The sequence below is a fragment of the Cupressus sempervirens genome, chromosome 2 (assembly GCF_028749045.1).
Source record: "Cupressus sempervirens isolate cs-2001-9-10 chromosome 2, ASM2874904v1, whole genome shotgun sequence".
NCBI classification, from domain to species: domain Eukaryota; kingdom Viridiplantae; phylum Streptophyta; class Pinopsida; order Cupressales; family Cupressaceae; genus Cupressus; species Cupressus sempervirens.
In genome coordinates, this window is record NC_143119.1 from 679,847,342 (window position 1) to 679,870,697 (window position 23,356).

Consider the following 23,356-nt stretch of genomic DNA (forward strand, 5'->3'; position numbering starts at 1 on the left):
ATCCAAAAATATCTTTTAAAAATCATTTTATTTTTTGCCCCTTTCTTCCATTTCAAGTCAACTCTGTTTGACTAAGTTTCCACGTGTTGTCACATGATTGGATCATTGCTACTTCATCATTAGTTCCTACCAATTGGGTGCCATGTCAACACCTTGGGAAGTATGCCACATCAAAACCTTCACTACATGTCACCTTCGAATTGGTCCACCTTACTACCATGTCACTGCCACGTGTCATCTTTCTATTATGTCGCTATGTCGCTATGCTATCTCTCAAGCAACTTTCTCATTGTGACATAGCAACTACCCTCTAATCAGCCACATGGCATGATTTGGTGGATCTGAGATATCTACTACCACATCACAGTCTGCCTTGAATTTTATGCCATGTGGCACCTTGTGGTTGGTTCAAAGCCCTATATCATCAGTCAATCACCCTATACACCCTTCAAATTTAGGGTCAAACTAGTTTGACCAATGCCACATGTCGCTCAATGATTGGTCAAAACTCGCATCTACCTCATCAACACTATCGGGACCTGCTACCATGTATCATTACCACATCAACCCTCACCATGTTGCTATAGTTAACCATTGTGCATCTTCCTATGATGAGATAGTGACATCCACTCGATTGAACATGTGTCACAATCTCCTTCTTTTGAACTCATTTGTCTTTCGTCAGATTTTTGAATTTTTCTGGCAACTTGCTATGTCACTAACTAAAAAACTTGGGATTTTTCAGCTAGCGAGGTAATGACTAGCCAAATTTATCACTTTTTTGATGGCTTAAATCTACTGATGTCATCATTCTTTGTGTAGTTTTCCTAGTCAAAATTTAATGTCCTCTATCCTCCAGCTGTCGCATCTAGGTCAAGTCCCACAACATTAGATGGACACTTGGCTTTCAAAGACGCCTTTTCTTAACACATTAGTGATGCAGTGTAATTTTTTATTTAAAGAACTAAAGAACTCCCAACATAAGCAATGTGGGACAAAAGTCATATGGTTTCCCATACTCCTACGCTGCTCCTTCTAATCTAGCATGTATGATCTTCTTACAGCCAACGACTTCCTTTGTTCTTTTGTGGATTTTCTTCATTGCTACTGTGTTTGGCATTGTTTAGCATGAGTGGAATTGGTTTTCAACTAGTGGCTTCCTTAGTGTAGGGTCTTAAATCATTGGGACTGCGAGCTCTTTGAATCTTGCCACTCCTTGCCACATATTCCCCTATAGCTTAGTTGTGTTTGACCAGTGCCATTTGACTCTCCTTCTTTCTTTATGAACAGGCTGCGTCTTCCTTCATGGCATGAGTTTCCTTTATTTTTATAAAAATCTAAGGCTTGCCTTCTTCTCACACATGTTTCATTCTCCCCTATTCACTGGCAGCTTCTCCTTAAGTTGGCAGCCTCTCCTGCAACTCACGTGGGCATCCTTCAACATGCATTCTTCTTTGCTTTAACATATGGCTCAAGCCAACTCCACAATGTCTTCAAATCTGCAACATAGCACAGATACAAAAAGCCAATAAGTCTGATATATGGAGAATCTTCATGTTCTACAACTTGAACCAAGTTACAGTCAATTTGGTCATCTTTGGATACCTCCAAAGGTGATGTTGGACTACCATTTCTCTTACTATCATCAAAGGAAAATTGTTTATCTAAATCACAAGCCTCATCTTTTTCATCAAAACCAAATTGGTCAGCATGAATATTCCTCTTAGATGAATTAAATGCATCATTAGCCTCACATTCTTGGGCCCAAGCTATATGCCAAATAATGCCAAGCTCCCTAACCCTAAAATTGGATGCATCTTCATTTGATTGGTGTTCACATGCACCTTTAGCACTGATAGAAGTGAAATCCTCTACCCAAAAATCTCCACATTTCTTAGAGACTCCTTTACCCATACTTGATTCACAATTCTTGCGGAACACTTCCACACTTTTGGTGAAGCATTTAGTCTTGTTTTGGCCTGTGTCTTTTTTTTTATACTGGGTGACTTTTGCCATCTCTTTTATGAATGCTTCCTTCATTTGTAGATGGCTTGGAGCTTCTCTATTTTTTATGCCGCTTGCTGTCTTGATCTCCCATTGCCTACATTGACTATCTTTTTTCTTGCCACGCATGGGCTCTTTTTGTTTGGCACTTGCTTGCGCTAGATTAAACCCTACTCTTTTCTAATGTGAATTGCTTCATGCTTGGTCTACTCTTCTATAATGTCCCCATTTTGGAGGAGTTAATTATTTATAAAGTTATCAATAAAAAAATATATTACAAGGTAACTTTATATTTAATTAAGTGATATATCTTATAAAGTCATTAAATAAAATAATGTTCTAGAGGTTTCTAGAAAGAGCAAAGAAATAATTAAAAAAAGAGAGGCCGACCTATTTAGGAAAAAAGAATAAATAGGCATTGAGGGCTCATTGCCTATCATCGAGATTTATTATTGATTTTTGCTGATGTGCATTGTGGAGCCTAGGGTTTCTACAAGTAGTCACAATTGACCATTGAGAACAAAAACTCTCAATTGGTACACAATTTTGAGGGTGTGAAAGATCACCTGAATTATTATAGCTATGGAAAGGATATTTCAGTCCTTTCAGATGTGCTTAATTGCTGGTTTAGAGTTTCAAGTGGAGTTGCACTTTCACCAAATCATCTTTAGCAGTCAGTCTCCAGTATCTGATCAATCTAGTTTCTTCATTTTAGTTTATAGTTGTAACAAGTTCTCAATTGTATATAGCCAGTTAGGGTTTGTCTGTAATGTGCCATGTCATAATGTTTCGATGCTGAAAATTGCCATATCATTTGTAAAAACTTTTTGTTTTCATTGAATGAATACATTGGCACTATTATTTCCTTATTTCAGCAATATACTTTAGTAGTGTATTAAATTTAGGGTTTTGTTTAGTGGCCTATTGGAAAGGGTCATTATAGTGGTATTAGAGCAGGTTTCCTGCTAGCCTGATAGGGTTTATCTAGCCAATTTACATAGCAAACCAGCATAACTAAGAATATGGTTGAGAGATGTTCTCAAAGCCCATCTAGAAGTGTGTGAGATGATGAGACTCTACAACATTAGGAGAGGCTTCTACAGTCAATAGATGCAAGTACATAGGTAATTATGGTTATGATGCAACATCTGATTGGGGAAAATAGGAGAAATAATCATGATAATAACCAAGATGATAGGAGCATAGTAGGATCACAACATAGGACACGGTCTAGAATAGCTAATAGACCCACACATCCTACATTCAAGGAAGAAACTCTAGCATGCAGACCTAATGCTAGGGTAATAGATATTGTAGATGAAATTTGACAAGCAAGGAATGAGTGGGATTCATTACCAACATATGTACAGGATGGGTGGACATTTGACAGGTATCTGAACTATAGAGCTACCAAGCAGAAGTAGGTAGATAAACACAGTGAGTTGCAACAGGTCACCAACAAGTTGGTATTACCCAGATTTGATGGTAGTGGAAAAATGACTGCTCGTGTTTGGATTCATAAGGTGGATACTTTCCTATCTCTAAAGACTATGACAAAATTTGAAGCGCTCATGTATGCCACTTTACACTTAGATGGGGCAGCACATGATTTGTGGACACATGGCATGATTACATTGCAACACAATCAAATAACCACTTATCAAGAATTTGTGGATAGATTGATAGAAAGGTTTGATAAAAAAAATCTTGACGTTTATTTTTGGGAGTTATCCCAATTGAGACAGTCAGGAAGCTTAGAACAATTTATCAATGACTTTCAAAATCTTGCAGTGATGGTGCCTGACATTTCAAAATGGAGGCTAGTCATTTTATTCATAGAGGGATTAATTGAACCAATCAAGGGGTGGGTAAAGGTTTTTGATCCTCCTACATTACAAGAAGCCATGAAGAAAGCCCACAGTATGGAACTTGCTACTCCAGCAAACTAGTTTAATTTGAAGGGTTCTTTATCATTTAGAGATAACAAAGAGGAATTCAACAAGGGTAAAGAGAAGGTTAGTGACTCAAAAGGAAAGTCAACTACACCCTTGGATAAGGAAACACTTAATGACCTATGTAGGAAGAAGCTATGCTTCTTTTGCAAAGGTCCCTATGAGTTTGGTCATGATTTTCCTATGAGGCCTAAGGGGAAGGCTAACTAGGTGATTTGGGCTTATTAGGAGGGTTTAGATTCAGAAAAATTAGAGCACCATGATGAGGATCCTAATGGGGTAGAGGGTGAATAGGAGATAGATAGTGCTGAGAAAAAAGAGGCTCCAGAGCTACATTTATAGGAGGCACATCTATCTAGTATTCAAAGAGAGGGATCTTTCAGATTTTGAGGAGTCTTAGCAAGGAAAAAGGTTATTACTCTATTGGATATAGGTGCCATACATAATTTTATTGATGCACAATTTTTGGAGAGGCATGGACTCATTACTGAGGAGTTTGAAGCAACATTTAGAGCACTTAGAGACAGTATTGAGCATTTTATAGAGGGAGTCCTTATATACCAAGGAGTCCAAATATGATTTGGGGATGATAGAATTGTTGTATCCTGGACACATCATTAGTGCGAAAGGAGTGCAAATGGATCCTAAAAAGATTTGTGCTATTGTTGATTGGCCACCACTAGAGAACCTTACATAGTTAAGAGGGTCCCTTGGTCTATGTGGATTCTATCACAAGTTTTTCAATGGCTACTCATGACATGTAGCACCCATGACAGATTTGCTGAAGAAAGGGGCATTTTTGTGGACTCAGGAGACACAGGAGTGTTTTATGTGGTTCAAGGAAATAATGACCACATGCCCAATATTAGCATTGCCTGATTTCACAAAGCCATTTGAGCTTCAATGTGATGCTTCTGGAGAGGGATTTGGTGTTGTACTCATGTAGGACAAGCATCCTCTAGCTTATGAGAGTAGGAAACTTAGAGGGCCTAAGATATCATTCAATATATATGATAAGGAGATGTTGGCCATCATGCATGCCTTGGCCAAATTTAGACAGTATCTTGTGGGCAAAAATTTTTGAATTTAAACTGATCATAATACTTTGAGAGACTTTTTGGGATAGCAGGACCCGAATGATCATGAGCAGAAGTGGGTGACTAAGTTATAGGCATATGATTTTTCTATCACATATGTTAAGGGGACATAGAATATTGTTGCAGATGCTTTATCCCATAGGCCACACCTCACTTCTATGATTCAAATATTAGAGAATTGGTGACACTTGATTGTAGCAGAATATGCCAAAGACATGTGTGCCTCTACTATAGTGGAGGGAACAAAAATCAACACTAGATACACTCTCATAGATGATTTGATCATTTACAAGAACAAGATTTACTTAGTCCTAGGATTGAAAGTGAAGTAGTTGATTTTGAGAGCATTCCATAATTCACCTATAGTAGGCCATCCTGGGTATTTCAAGACTTATAGGTTAGTATGAGAATGGTTCACGTGGAAAGGACTTAAGGCTGATGTTTTGTAGTATGTGCGTGAGTGTCATGTTTTCCAGTAGAACAAACAAGAGCATGCTTATCCACCAAGGCTCCTACAACCACTTCCTATTCCTGACAGGAAGTGGGGGTGCATCTCTATGGATTTTATTACAGGCTTGTCTAGGGCCTAGGGGCATAATTGTATCTATGTGGTGGTGGATAAGCTAAAAAAAAATGCTAAGTTCTTCCATATCACTATTACATACTCAGCAGCTTAGGTGGCAGAGGACTTCTTTAGGGAGGTTTTCAAATTATATGGTTTTCCTCAGAGCATTGTGAGTGATAAGAACAGCCGCTTCATAAGTCACTTTTGGCAGGAGGTATTTCAGTTGTGTGGTACTGAGCTTACACGTAGCACTAGTTATCACCCACAGACTGATGGTCAAATAGAGGTTGTAAACAAATGGGTGGAAGGGTATTTGAAGAATTATGTGGCAGATCAACAACAAGCTTAGGTCTGATGGATATATCTCTATGAGTATTGTTATAATACTACATACCATATGACTATACAAATGACACCCTTCATGGCACTTTATAGCTATGAGGCACCTAGTTTCTTAGATTTGTTGTTGGGAGACAGTCGGGTACCCCATGTAGGTGAAATTTTATAGGAAAGTAAGGATATAGTTGCTACTCTCAGAGATAACATTGCTAGAGCTCAAAACCAACAAAAGCAGTATGTAGACAAGAAGAGGATTGAGCATATCTTTGAGGTAAATGATATGGTTTACCTCATGTTGCAGCCATATAAGTAGTCCACTCTCAAGAAGAGTGGTGTAGAGAAACTCAAGCCATGCTATTATGGACCATTTAGGATCGTCAAGTGAGTTGGAGAGGTGGCTTATTAGTTAGAGCTTCCTAAAAATAGTAGAGTGAACAATGTATTTCATGTATCACACCTAAAAAAGGCATTGGGTCAGTATGTGATGCCTTCTACAGTATTACCTCCCTTGGATGATGAGGGAAAATTGATCTTAGTGCCAAAATCCATTCTGGATAGTAGAGAGAAGTAGCTTTGAAGGAGAGTAATTAGAGAGTATCTGATTAAGTGGAAAGATTTACCTATTGAAGATGCTACTTGGGAGGGAGAAGTGATTTTGCAGCATCCAGCATTAAGATTACTTGAGGCCAAGCAATTTTAGGAGGGGCGGACCTGTAATGTCCCTATTTTGGAGGAGTTAATTATTTATAAAGTTATCGATAAAAAAATATATTACAAGGTAACTTTATATTCAATTAAGTGATATATCTTATAAAGTAATTAAATAAAATAATGTTCTAGAGGTTGCTGGAAGGAGCAGAGAAATAATTAAAAAAAGAGAGGCCGACCTATCGAGGAAAAAAGAATAAATAGGCATTGAGGGCTCATTGCCTATCATTGAGATTTATTATTGATTTTTTTCTATGTACGTTGTGGAGCCTAGGGTTTTTGCAAGTAGTCACAATTGGCCATTGAGAAAAAACTCTCAATTGGTATGCAATTTTGAGGGTGTGAAAGATCACCTAAATTATTGCAGCCATGGGAAGGATATTTTAGTCCTTTCACTTGTGCTTAATTGCTGGTTTGGAGTTTCAAGTGGAGTTTCACTTTCACCATATCATCTTCAATAGTCAGTCTCTAGTATTTGATCAATCTAGGTTCTTCATTTTAGTTTGTAGTTGTGAAAAGTTCTCAATTGTATACAACTAGTTATTGTTTGTCTATAATGTGCCATTTCATAATGTTTTGGTGCTAAAAATTGCAATATCATTTGTAAAAACATTTGGTTTTCATTGAATGAATACATTGGCACTATTATTTCCTTATTTCAGCAATATACTTTAGCAGTGCATTAAATTTAGGTTTTATTTTAGTGGCCCATTGGAAAGGATCATTACATCTTCACATGAGTTGGTGTCTCTTCATTCCACAATGACTTTCCTTGGCCATGCCATTCACCATCATCAAGGGCTCCTCTTTCTTTGGCGAAGGCTTTGATATCATTTGATTTCTTCATAGGCTAAGCATTGGATGTTCACCATTTCCATTCACACTTATCAAACCTTTCAAATGCATTCCTCTGTTCTTTGAACTAGGTGTTGAAAACAATCTGACAAATAATTCACTAATCTATGAGTTACCATTTGTGAGGCTCAACATTATCCACTCAATTTTATGTCTACCTCTTCCTATTGTTGGCGGGGTCATACTTGCTCGATGGTGATTGAACTCAAGATGCTTCTCATATTTTGCATGCATTTGATTCATAGAGATAGGCAAAATTCCTTAAGCCTATGAGCACAACACTTTTCTCATCCATGTTGACAGTTACATGTGTCTTGCATGTGTGGAGTGCTTCACATTGTGCTCCTCTAGCTCATGTGGGTCTCCTCTTTTTTACATTGACTAGAGCTCCTTATGCACAATATCCATATATTCAAAGTTTATAACAATTAGAGTCATTATGATCACTGCTTTCAAAACCCATTAAATCCTTACCGGCTATCACCATTTTGATGAATTTAGTCGGGCCCCAAAGTGGCTTTGTCTTAAAAAAAATCATTTTCAAACACCTATTCATCTCAAACTGATCCACTGGCCACCTCTTACTGATTCAAAACACATTTGACCTTCTCAACAATCATTCAAAACTGATTTTACCATTATTTTGCAAACTATTAATTTCATTTTAGGAGGTCCATTGACTAGCCTTAAAAACTAACCTGAACAACTGACCAAGCTCTGAAAACTGGGGCACTAATTCTCTTTTTTGCATACTCTTACCCTGTTGAATCTCATCTCATGAAAAATTTGGGGTCAAAAGATATTTTTTGTCAATGTTGACCTATCAGAATTACTTGCAAGTAAACAAGTCAGAAAACAATAAACAGGGTTTGGATTTGGCTTCAAAAACTGGGCAAATGGATAATTGTGAAAACAAAAATTGGAGGGTTCATTCTCTGTTATGAGGAGAGTATGGATTTGTGATTTGGGCTCATGATGAATAATAGGATGCAAATAGCGAGTGGTCAAAGTGGGCTACTCAGATTTTACAACCTAGAAACACTAGCAGAAAAGCAATTTTTTGCAAATGGAATTGACCTGGAAAAGTGTGTATACGGATTTTTTAAGACTTGCAAACTGGCACACTTAAAGAATTTTTGGAGTACAACACAATGGTACAATCCATTTGATCTTACCAATCATAGATCTCAAGATATAACATCATGAATAGGGGTCCCAAAAAATCTACAAATGCTGACACCAGTTAAAAGATAGAAATTCCATTTGGAATCAAGTTTGAAAACTGATCAAATAGATTTTTCATGAGATGAAACTTGAAACATAACAATTCTCTAACATCTAAAATGTAACACAATAGGAATTTCAACATTTGGATCAACTAGTCAAAAGTTATAACACATCAAATAGGGCTTCCCAAAATTATGTGCAATGTACATCGGCATGAAAATAGTAAACTACCAATTTTGAGGGATTGAAAACCTAGTCACACAGACTTGAAATGACTCAAAATATGAAACATAGGCTCTTTGGTATGGACACTAGATACTCCCAAAGTAGAAAGTCATAAAACATTTTTGGGTGCGAGATATTTACATACAAACAAGGCCTCCTGTCATTATTTGACACATGTAGAATTGCAAATTTTGACACTAGCTCAAAATGAGACTTCACCGAATGATTCAAAATGTCAATTTATCATAATGGAACATGTGGACATATTGAATGAAATGTGTTAGAAGCATTAAACACCTCTCAGGCCTCAAACTAACAACTGGGTACACATGCATCAAAAGCATTTATGGGGCTCAATTTTCTCAATGGTACTCAAAATCGGGAAGGCAATTTTGAGTCCCAACACTGATCATGCAACAATTAAATATCTCATGAACAAACTTTCTATAATAGGTAGGTTAGCAAAATGGTTACTATTGTTGCAAGAATTTTATATAACTATCATTGATAAGCCTGAAAGAGCTAATGTAGTAGTTGATTATTTATCAAGAATCCATCATGATGAGAACGACATTACTATGGTAAATGATGCATTTCTAGATGAGCATTTATTTCATATTGGTTTTCAAACTCCACGGTATGTAGATGTTGCTAACTACGTTGCAGCTAATAAAATGTCAAAACATTTGTCTTACAAGGAAAAAAAGTTTCTTGTAGAAAAAGGTTTCCATTTCTCTTGGATAGATAACCTCTTGTTTTACACTAGACCTAATCAAGTTATGGGAAGATGTGTGAGATAGGATGAGACATATGACATTCTACATGCATTTCATAATGAACCATGTGGAGGGCACTTTGCAGCAAAAAGAGTAGCCTTGAAAATCTTGACAACTGGTTACTATTGGCCTACATTTCACAAAGATGTAGCCAACTATACACAAAAGTGTGATAAGTGTCAAAGGGTGGGCCGACCAACAAGAACAAATGAAATGCCTCTTAACCCATAGATGGTGTTAACACCATTTGACAAATGGGGCATGGACTTCATTGGTCAAGTTGATCCTCCATCCAATGGGAAATAATATATCCTAGTGTATATTGATTACCTGACAAAATGGATTGAAGTCAAAGCCATGAAGCATGCTCATGATCACAAAGTTGCAAAATTTCTTTTTGAAGAAATTTTCACTCGCTATGGTGTACCCAAAGAACTAGTCACTAACCAAGGTGCTCAATTTACTTCTAATCTAATCTCAAAAATGATGAAACAATATAACATCAGTCACCATAAATCAAGTCCCTATCACCCTTATGCTAATGGATAAGCAAAAGTCACAAATTGGAAGATAGAGAACATCCTTAAAAAAATAGTTCATTTGCATTGTAGGGATTGGAATAGAAGATTACCAGAAGTTGTTTGAGTGTATAGAACAACATGGAAGACTACTATAGGGTTCGCACCATTTGAGCTCCTATATGGGAAATTAGCAATGCTCCCCATTGAATTTGAACATAAAACTTTAAGAACTACACTAGAGTTGGACATTGAACTTCTTAAAGCATAGAGAAAATGTCTTCTACATCTTAACTCTTTGGATGAAATGTGTAAAGCTACTTTGGAATGCACTAAAATTATATAGAAGCAAAGAAAAAAAGGCATGGCTCCCACATTAGCAATAAACAATTTCAAGTTGGTGACTGGGCACTACCATATGATTTTAAATTTAAAGATATGCCAAGAAAGCTATAGACAAGATGGCTAGGTCCATATGAAATTAACCATGTCTTTGAAAATGGAACCATCCAATTAACTACCATTGATCCAGTGCCTTTTAAATTATTAGTCAATGGTCATAGACTCAATTTATATAAATGACCCCAAACAAAAGAGGACTTCCTGCAGTAGTTTCAATGACCAAATTCAAATACAAACTAGGTAACTCTTCCTACAACAAAAGGTGTTAACCTTTCACCTAAAACTCTTCAACACTAATTTCTTTGTGCATGGCCATAATATAAACTTTATGCCCACATAAAGTTCCAAATTTCTCCATTCACTTTCTAATTTCTTCTTTCTCCACCTCATCTCATTTCTTTACCTTCCACCCACCCACCTTCCACGTCATTATTTTCTAATGCTTTCAATAAACATTTCAATTTTGTTAATGGATGCTATCACTATTGATGTACCATTAGCCACCTTTTGGTATGTGTGATGATCAATTAATAGGCATAAGATTTTCAAATTATTATTCATTTATAGTATGACATTTTTTTTGCTTATATCTAATACAACATTCTTTATATTATGATAGCATTATGTCAGTTCCATACCCCATACTAAGTCTAACAAGTGTGGAAACTTGTCCATATTTCATAGGGGGTAGGGAAGGTTACTAAAACCCAATGACATTTCTATTTATTTGTAAACATTTTTTCCAAATCTTCATATTTCCTTTATTGATGGAATTCAATTGTCATAAGTATGCAAATGTCTACATGTTGTACACCTTATTCTTGAATGATTCCTCATTGTTAGACTATGATGTGACCTGTATTTAAATTTCAAATGATTTGAATCCCATTTTTGGATGATTTTCACACATCCATGATTTACTCTCATTAAAGCCATATTATTTCTCATAAAAAAATGTTATGAAATTAATTACCTATTAAATGAAAGATGAAAATGGGTCTATAAAACAACAACAAAAGAAGCCTAAATTCATAATGGGAAAATACTACAAGCAGTGTAGATAGTAAAAGTGTTAAGTAAAAATGGGTGGACAATTGTAGTAACAAGAACTAGTGGAGTATACCATTTTGCAATCAGATGTAGAGGCAGTGAGGAGATTTAATGCATGTGGCTAGTTAGGGTATTTCTTAAGTTTAACTGCATTTGATGAAGAAGAAGCCATATAATTCAGAAGGATGTTTGATGAGGGAGAAGCTTCTATATGGGGTTTAATGGTGGTTCCTATAGAAGAGAGAATAGCAGAAGTGACTAGGTTATTGGCAATAGGAGAACATTATCCTAATATGCATGATGCAAGATTAGCCAGGGCTCAGTTTATCATACCAACTAATCCTCAGTTGGATATTACCAAGCAAGGTTGCAAAATGATGTCTCTTCTACCACTATACAATGAGCTGGCCATGCACATTATTAGGTACCTCACATGTGAAGGAAGATTTTCATATTTACATGCACATCATTTTAAATTTCTTAGTTGTATAAGGCATAATCATCCAGCAAATGTTCCCAATTTCATGTACAATATCCTATGTATTAGAGCTAAAGAAACCCAAAAGGGAAAGGATAATTTTGTCACCCATCATGCCCTAGTTAAATTACTCATAGAAAGATCACTTAGAGATGTCTCTCCCATGCCATGGTTAGAATTTTTCCAAGCTAAAAATCTACAACCCCAGACTTCCCTTAATGAACAACCTAGTGAGGGGAATGTAGTTCACACTGATGAACCTACTGAGTAAAGCACTCAAGATGTTGAAGCTGAAAATGTACAAGAAACTATGCCTTTATCTATTCAAGAAACTCAGAAACCTACCTATAGCCAAACAAAGAGAAAGAAAAAATTGCAAGAAGAGATATCTACTCTGATAAAGAAAAGCCATACCCTACAATTGTGAGGCAAAAGAGAACTAAGATGGGTCGTGCAGCAGTCACTCCTATAGTAGAGACACCAAAAGGAAAAAGTAGGTAGAAGGTTGTGATACCAGAAGAAACCCCTATAAGAAGAAGTCCTAGAATGAGAGGAAAATTTTCTCAAAAATCCACTTCATCGAAGCCATCTACTAAAGAATCCCCAATATAAATTTTTCTTGATAACTCTCCTCCTCACCCTGAAATTGCAAACATTCCTAAAAACCCTAATGAGGAATGTAGGTTTGAAGTCAATGAAAATCAAAATGATATCTCAATAGGCCAACTTGGTACTTCAAATTCTAAAGATGAAATAGTTTCTAAGCAAGTTTATCCAAACACTGCAATACTTACCACCATTATTAGATCCAAGACATTTTAATTTCTTAGTAGTCTCATTTTCAACCAAGCATTTCCATTTCTTGAAAGTTTGAAATGCATCAAATTTCTATCTAAGAAACTAAACCCATACTTTTCTAGTTTCATTAACAATAAATGTAACACAATAATGAGAACCACCAAGGGAAGGTACCTAAGCTAGTCCCCATACATTTGTATTCACAACCTCTAATTTCTCCTTTTTGTTTTCCTTCCCAGTCTTGACAAAACCCACTCTCTTTTATGTTTCATACACACAACTTTCACAGAAATCCACATTAACACATTTCAAACCTAGTACAACTTTCTTTCAATGAAGTATTTTCATACCTTTCTCACTCATGTGCCCAATTCTATTGTACCATAGCACTGAATCAAAATTTACAATAGCTATTTGTTCTCCTCGCTCAACTGTAGTAACTATTCCCCAAACATTCATTTTTCTTTGAAATAATTAAATTAGAAGGAACAATGACTTGTATAAAGATATAAGATGCCTAATTTCACACCTTTTGCTACTACAAGTAAACCTTTTGAAGTCTTCCAATTTTTATCATTAAAAGTAATTACACAACCCTCATCACTGAGTTGCCTTGCTGAAATTAAATTCCTACTCAACCTTGGAACATGTCTTATCTCATGTAGTAGCCAATGATTCCCATCTTGCAACTTAATCTTGACTTTTCCCTTTACAACAATCTGATAGGGTTCATTATCCCCGAAATAAACAAGTCCAAAATCCCCTTGAACATAATCAATGAAATAACCTCTATGAGGTTAGCATGAAATGAAGCACCATAATCTAAAACCCATGAATCATTGACACTTTCTAAAGATAAAAGTACAGCATCATTTTTGAATTTGTTACTTACCACATTTGCCTCCTCTCCATCTAGTTTATCTCCTTCATTTTTCTTTCAAGTCCAACAATCTTTTTTTTTATGCCCTCGTTTACTACAGTACTAGCAGTTGTTCAGTCCTCTCGATTGAGAGCTCCTCCCCTTTGAATTTTCTCTTGATTTTCCATGATTTCTGGAATTAATTTCTCTCTCAGTTGTTTTGTGTCAACTTTGTGCATTTAAAGGACCTCTAGATATAGATTGGCCTGAGGATTTCCTAAAAGTTTACTCACTCAAAATAACACTGATCATATCACCATATTTTAGGGTACTAGATCTAGGAATAGAATTACTCATAGCCATTACCAAGCCATCCCAGATGATGAGACTAATTATTGCCTCTATTCTATGATAGTTTTAAACACTTTGTTTAACACTCTATTTTATTTTCATCAAGACATTTGTGGACTTATGTTTACCTAAATTGATGATTAACCTATGGGTAGATAGTATGTCATATTTTACCAATATTATATATATAATGCAATATTTCATATAACCATCAAAATGTGTGCTCTCATATTTGAATTTAATTTGATAATGCTTCTTTGCAAATATCTCTACATTATAACTAACATGTTAGCAATGAAGTTGAAGATGATGAGAAGAATTCAAGGATGAATGATGAAGACAACCAATAGCATTCAAGGATAAGAGACATTGAGGTTTAGCCATGGTGGAAAAGTTTTAACTCTACAAAAGGAGATTTCTGCGAGTATGGAGGAGCTATGAAGACTTACTACATTCTCTACATTTATTATTATGTCAAAGAGGTTGTCTAGACTTTATTATTCTCACCTTGAGCTATTATATTTTCTTCCCACCTTGAGTTGTTGCCTTTCCTTCTTTTTCTCCTGCAGATTTATAGATATTTTATTTGCTTTCTTATTTTGGAATAAATGTCAGTCTTCTATTTATAGGGATTAGACTGATTGTGTTAGAGGTTAGAAGAAGAAAATCTGTGAAATGAAACTATTAACTCTTGTATTGAGTTGTTTTTACAGTCTTGTGTATTCTTCCCATGTAATGAATTTTTGAAACATAATGAAATAATTCTTGAATTACATTCTATGTTAGTATATTAGTAGAAGCCAACCAAGGGGGACCCACTTGGGGGGTTGATTAAATTAGAGTAGTATAGATTTATTTTCAAGCATTTTTAGTATTGCAGGTAGAAGTTATAAGTTCCTTCTTGTAGCATCATACTTTGTGAATGATCCTACAACATCTATGAGAATAGTTATAGTAGATGAACTAAGTTGGAATATATTTTAGTATTTTATAACATTTTCAATATGTGTTTCAGTAAAGAGTTAAGTGTGTTAGTTTCCTATAGCATAAGCATAATGACTCATTAAGAGACCTAGTGCACATATTGTATTGACCATTTCAAGTATACATCCTTGGGTTGACAAGATTAAATGCACCTCATAGTGGGAAAAATAGTCCTTAGATTGAATACACTATTCCTAAGTATGGCCTTTGGCATGATTATGATAAACCTATTGTGAGGTGGACCACCAACTTTCAGGCAAAGAACACAAAATCAATAGAGCTGGGTAATTTATTCATCAAAATTGATAACCACAAAAGATAACTAACAAGATATAGTATTAAACTCATTTAAATGGTTTGCAATAGATCTATCTTCTACCATTTTCATATTAAATAAATGTTTCAAGAGAAATATTATGTTTGAAGTGGAGGGCTTTTCATCCATTTTCACTAGGGTTTGCATCAACTCTTTTGTTTTCTTTCCTTTTGTAATATTGCATAATCAAATGCTTCCAATTGCCTCTCTATCCAAAAGATCCTAGTCATCATTTGACATAGGTCCCTAATTCTTGGTTTTTCCTTCCAATGGCTTCCATAAATCCTTCTGATAAAGATAGTCTTCCATTTGCATCTTCCATAACTTAAAGTTCTTCCCATTAAACTTTTCAACCCTTAGCTTACCCTCATCTACCATCACTCCCACTCAATTTTGAGACTCCCACTCAACTATGAGACTTTCCTATAGTCAATAACTTAGAAAAAAAACTCTCTCTAATACCACTTGTTAGGATTAAACCACATATAGAAATAACAATTACATGTGAATATAAACAATATCAAAAGGTAATAGATTGCATAAAAAATAAAAGAAGACACAAAGTTTTAATGTTGTTCACCCAATCCCTAGGCTATGTCCACCAAAAAAGTATGATATTATTATGTTCCAGTGATTACAACCTAATTACAATCTATAATCTCTTATAGCTTAATATCACCATAAGAACCAATTTTGCATCACCACTATGAAACAATTCCTAACCCTAAGCCCTTTTATACATGTATCTTTTACCACTTTAGGGCTACAACTTGTTGGACATATGTCGGCCATATGTCAGGAACCAAAGAATTCATGAAGTATGTATAGTACTTCCCTGATCTATCACCACAAACTAACATCAGCCTCATGTACTTTTGTATATTCATCAAATTTCACATTTGTACTTTCCATAACTTTCTTATTATTAGTATTTAAACACTTATAGGCTTCACTTCTTGTGGAATAGCCAACGAATATACCTTCTTTATTTTTTGCATTTGGTTTAGCATTCTTGAAATCTTTGAGAATATAACAATTGCTTCCAAATACCTTAAATATTTTACATTGGTTGAGTATCCATGCCATAGTTCAAAAGGTGTTGAATGAGTACCTTTCTTGACTTATATACAGTTCAAAGAATAGAAACTATGCTTACAACCTCTCTCTAGTATTTCAAAGAAACATTTTTCTCCATCATGTGTAATGCCCTACCTGAAGATCCTTGGAATAAGGATAAATATAAGCCAAGATTTAAAAAAAAAATTGAGGAAGTATGAAAGAACAAGACAACCATCATACGTGGATCATAAAGATCACAATGAAAGACTAACTAAACATCAAACACCAAAGATCTCCAAGCATCACCACTAACCAAAACATAAACAAGAAAATAATAGAGACAAACGGTGTGCTCACACACATTGATAATTCAAACTAAGCACAAATCAACTATTAAACACCAAGCTAAAAGAAAGAGTTGACTCCTAAAAATTGGCTAAGTGTAAAACATAATAGGATGTCCAAAAACTTCTTAACTTTTCTCAAACAAGCCTAGATACCCCCTATTTTCCATGCAAGGCCAATAGACTGAAAAATTCTCACATGAGGAAGTGCAACATGCCATGTGAGAAACTACCATCCGCATGAGAATGTGCACCAAATGGTAGAAGAATGTCCTTAGCCTAACGACAAAGACACCTAAAACTAGTCTTGGGTTTCATGGAAGAAAGTACCAAAAGCCAAACAAATAAACTCAACATAACATGCAAGAACTTGCATTCTCACATGAAAAAGTACAATTTCATGTGAAAATCTATAACAACAAGCCAAAAAATATTAAAGGAAGAAAACTAGAAAATTAATTCCTCCACACAGGGGAGTATCAAATCCACATATCAAGGAAAAGACACTTGAACAAGTATTGGAAGACAAAAATAATGTCTAACAATCTAACAAGCAATGAAGGGAAAGTACAAAAGGAAACATCACAGTGTACTAAAAAAACTCACAATAAGTAGAAATAACATCACAATGAATAGTAAAGAAAACTAAGTGCATAGTTTCTCCCAACCATAATAGCATCATAAGACCATCGTGGGCCCTAGCCATCCCTCGTACATAACATTCCAAGATATTGATTAGATCATCGGTACTATCATAAAGGATGTCACTACCAAAACATGAAACAACATAAGCATAAGGAAATCTAACATGCTAAAGGTAGAGCATAAGATACTCCTACAATATAGATAACATCATCTATCGTATGCTAATCATCTATTGTATACTAATCAATATTTAAACATGATAAACAAGAATTCTAATGAATGCATAAATCACAAGAAAGCATACTCTAGAACACAAATCACCAAGTGAAAACATCCAACAATGGTTGTGGTAGGACAAAAGAAAATCTCTATACACTAGTCCCTAGTAGTGGTATAAGTAGCTATACCTCCCAACCACATGGAGCCCGTAGGTCAACTCTTGCCATGTTGATGGAGATAATGATCCAACCATAAACACACACAAAGCACAACATCCATGGCTAACAAACATTCCATACAGTATGATGACTAAAACTAAGGTCATAGACAATGCAAAAACTATAGGTCCTAGTCAGATATTTAATATGCTACTAAGTAGGGGCTGACATCACGGAGATTTGTTTGGCATTGGAAAGCCCAAGCTAGAATTGGAAGCTTAGACTTCCTAATAGAAGGAGCTCATCCTAAACATTTTATTATTATTTTAATTTTTATTACCACCTTGTATTTTATTTAGTTTTCACTTAATTAGAGCTCCCTCTGACAACCTATGGCACCATCATCACCAAGTTGCGAGATAGAAGCCCCCTCCATATGCTATCCTACCCTACCCATGCTCATCTAATGATGAGTACCCGTAGCCATGTAAATTCCCAACCCGAACCAACCCCAATGATCATAACTTCTAGAAGTACCATAGAAGATCAAGCCTCACAAGTCACCCAACAAATATATGTGCACATATTTGTGTGTGGTGCACCACCATCACAAAAATTCACAACATAAGGATTGGATGAGAACACAAAGTAGAAATTTAGTCAACCAAAAAAATACTCGAGGGGATGAATACAACATGTATCCAAATACAACATAAAAGTGCAATAAATGTTTGAATGACATCCAAATGGATAATCTAGCTCCATGACCCAAATTTTGCTAAGAAAACTTGAGAAAATTGGGTAGTATGCAAAATGAGGTAAAAATTCCAAAAACTAGAAAATTTTGAAATTAAAACTTATTTGGCCTTTCTGGGAAAAAACTCTAAAAATCTAATAATAATTGAGTATAGACACCATATAAAAAAAATGGCTAACACAACAGTGTGAAACCCCAAATCCCCATCCCAAAAATAGGGTAAATGCTCATACATGACTGACCAAGTAAAACCAATAAACAAAAGTAGAGGGGAACACTAGTTCGTAGCCTCCTAACAAGTAGCTACCAAAAATAGAAGATGAAATAAAGAAAAAATAAGAAAATAGGAAATTCATACCTAACAACAAAAGAGGCTAAAAGTGAAAACAATAGAATAAAATAATCTTCTTGCTGAAACTATCAGAAATCATGAAAAAGCAAGGTCTACCTAAGCCAAGTCCAATGAGACTGATCTTGCAAAAATACCATGCTCACGACTCTTAGAATGAGTAGAAAACCAATTCTTCTAGAAGAGGATTTCAAGAAAATTGCTCCAATTTTCTAATTTGCAAAATAGAAAAGTGAGAAAATAAATTCCTCTTTCCAAACTTATTCACTTTTCAAGTGCATAGTCAATTAGGGCAAGTAACTAGTTACACTAGCTAGACTCTAAATCAACCCAAATAAAAATAAGTTATTCCTCATAATGGGAATTCACTTAGGGAAAAGTTGCCAAAAATTAATTTAATAAGATTTAAATCCCAAAAACCCAAAATCACATAAAATCACTAAACAACTTTCATGACATTGTGAACCTCTAAATGCACAGACATGCTTATTGGTCTAATCATATGATGCAAATGATTTTGGATTTAATAATCATCAAAAGGTTTAATTTAAACAATTAAATAAGGATACATCGACCATATAGGGAAGACGTTGGTAAAATATGAATAGCTAAATCACTAACTTCATGTGTCACTAGTAGGGATATAATTCCTACACACTAAAACACACGATCAAGTGTAATTGCATATAATATCATAGCTCAAGAAATAATGCATTAAATACCTAATTAGTCCATTTACATCACTCATGTTTGCATAAAGCATAAAGAGATAAGAATGAAGTAAATAACCATTGCATAAAATCTATCACATCATAGAATCATAGACATGTCCAAATACTAGATAGCCAAATATGCTCATAGATCTGTATTGTCATCTCAAAATGGCATCAACATGCAAATATGATAAACTAAACAACATAGCAGTATAGCATCTATGATACAGAATCAAAGTAAAACATTTGACCCTCAAGTCATCTCAAAGTACATATAATAAGAGTATCAAGTATCTCTAAAATAAAAATAGACAAGGTATAGTGATGAAGGGTACAACTCTACTACCACTAACAAAGGTATGCTCTGATACCACTGATGACGGGCTGCACCACCCGTACCAACTCACAACCAAAAAAATGCAACAAGATGGAGATAGAGAGATGACAAAAATGCTTCATAAAACATCCATTAATACTTGAAATCCATTAGAAGAGATTACATTTGAAGAGCTTACAACGCAAGAACTTCTATTTCTCGAACTTCCTTACAAGAGATTACATTAGAAGAGCTTCACTACAAGAGCTTACACTTGAGAGCTTGCACTTGAAGAACTTCTATTTCTCCAACTTCTACTTCTCAAGCTTCCTTAAGAGAGATTACATTCAAAGAGCTTGATTACAAATGAACATAAGCCTTCCTTAAATAGGAACTTACCACCCAATGGATGATTTATCCACAACATTCTAGAATATCCAAAACCTTCTAGAATTTCACCTACAACCTTCAACAATATCTACAACTTTCTAGAATTTCCACCTAAATACAACTAAGCACCACCATGTGGCCCAATTGAAAAATTACATTTCCTTCACAACAAATATTAAATGCATGATTCAATGAACTTTCCACAAACTTCTAAGATGCCACCTACACACCTCAATTAATGAAATAACAACTATTTTTATTATTTTTCTATTTACGCCACCTATGCACCTTGAAAATAGAAATTCTTCTTTTCTCCTTTTTCCCTTATTTTATTTTTAAATTATTTTTCCTTCTATTTTCGTCACTTTCTCTCTCCACAAATTTTTTTTTTTTTTCTCTTTCTTTTTTTTTTTTTTCTAATAATTTAATTTTCCCATGCAAGATGCTCCTGCATCAGACTCCCTTGGTAGATAGAAAAGTGTGTCCCACACTTTGATGTCAAAAAAGAGATATAGAACCATCTTCATCTTCACCACAAGCTTCCACCTCAATAGGGACAAGAAAACCAACATGCAAATCTTCCACATTTTTTTGTTGTTGATGCATGATGCTCCTGCATTCGACTCCCATGGTAGGAAAAATTTTGTTAATATGGATTCACAAAATGAAGTAGCCACTGTTGACAGATTTTTTTCCTCTTCCTCCAACACATAGCTGGAACAAGTATCCGATGCTAAAATTTCTCCTTTGGAATGAACTCTATCCAAGTATAAATCTCATCCTCATCCAATCTTGTTGAATTAATCACACCTGGAATAAATCCAGAAACACCATACCAATCTTCCTTTGCATACCACACATCACTAACAAGATCCTCATACAAACCATCATCAATATCTTTTAAACTCATATCAAAGACAACATTCCATGATTCATAAGAATTTACCTCATTGACATCTTCATCTTTGCTTGCCTCTTTTATGTCGTCAACAATGCATGTAACTACTCCACTTGCTTGATCTCCAATGAAGGCACTATACTTTTCCTCCATTTTTGCAATCTTCAAATCATCTTCATCTACTTTTGGCATACAAATCTGGTTATCTTCATGCTCTTCCTCTTCTCTTTCATCTTCTTCAACTTCTGGTTCACAAATAATTTTCTCTTCATCCGCTTTCTCTTCCACTAGATCATCTTCCTTTTCCACATCCAAGGAATTATCAGCATCTCTTTTTTGGTGACATGCTCTTCATTTTCGCAATTCAACTTCTAATTCGTTCACTTGCTTCTACAAATCAACTAGCAATGATTGTTGATTTCTTGCTCTAAATTTCTCAAGTCAAGGAATCCTCAGAATCCATCCAATCATAAAAGTCATCTTCTTCTTTCTCTTCTCCATAATCAAGTCTTTAGAAGACAAATCTAGTACAACAAGAACCTCATGCAAACTACCTCACAGTCGGTGATCTGTCTACACAATCAAGAACTTCTTGACAAACTTCAACCAACTCAAGGTCCTGGTGCAAACTGCCTCACTTTTGGCAATCTGTTTGCACGCTCAGGAACTCCCTCTCTGATACCACTGATGAAGGGTACAGCTCTGCTACCACTAACAAAGGTATGCTCTGATACCACTAATGATGGGTTGCACCACCCATACCAACTCACAACCAAAAAAATGCAACAAGATGGAGATAGAGAGATGACAAAAATGCTTCATAAAGCATCGATTAATACTTGAAATCCATTAGAAGAGATTACATTTGAAGAGCTTACAATGAAAGAACTTCTATTTCTTGAACTTCCTTACAAGAGATTACATTAGAAGAGCTTCACTACAAGAGCTTACACTTGAGAGCTTGCACTTGAAGAACTTCTATTTCTCCAACTTCTACTTCTCAAGCTTCCTTAAGAGAGATTACATTCGAAGAGCTTGATTACAAATGAACATAAGCCTTCCTTAAATAGGAACTTACCACCCAATGGATGATTTATCCACAACATTCTAAAATATCCACAACCTTCTAGAATTTCACCTACAACCTTCTACAATATCTACAACTTTCTAGAATTTCCACCTAAATACAACTAAGCACCACCATGTGGCCCAATTGAAAAATTACATTTCCTTCACAAAAAATATTGAATGCATGATTCAAAGAACTTTCTACAAACTTCTAAGATGCCACCTACACACGTCGATTAATGAAATAACAACTATTTTTATTATTTTTCTATTTATGCCACCTATGCACCTTGAAAATAGAAATTTCTCTTTTCTCCTTTTTCCCTTATTTTATTTTTAAATTATTTTTCCTTCTATTTTCGTCACTTTCTCTCTCCTCCACAATTTTTTTTTTTTTTTCTCTTTTTTTTTTTTCTTTTTTTTTTTTTCTAATAATTTAATTTTCCCATGCAAGATGCTCCTGCATCAGAATGCATCATATAGATTGCAAACATAAGAGGCACTACATCATGAGTGTCCTCACATAGTCCATTACAAATCTATTCCTCCTTTCAGCAATTCCATTTTGTGGATGGGTTCTAGTCCCAAATGTTTTTCTTTTGATTCCTCTATTATTACAAAACATTTCAAACTCATTTGATGTAAATTATCCTCCTCTATCAAATATCAAACTCATTTGATGTAAATTCTAATCTCTTGATAAGTACCACTTAAAATTTTGAAAAGCATCAGATTTCCATTTTGAGAACATAATTGTCATCATCTTAGAATAGTCATGAATAAATACCATAATGTACTTATCACCTTTATAGCTTTTAACATCAATTGGTCCTCACAAGTTAGTATGAACAATCTCTAAAATTCCTTTAGTGGTATAGATCTTACTCTTAAAACTTGACTTAGTCATCTTGTCTAACTGATATTGTTTGCAAATTA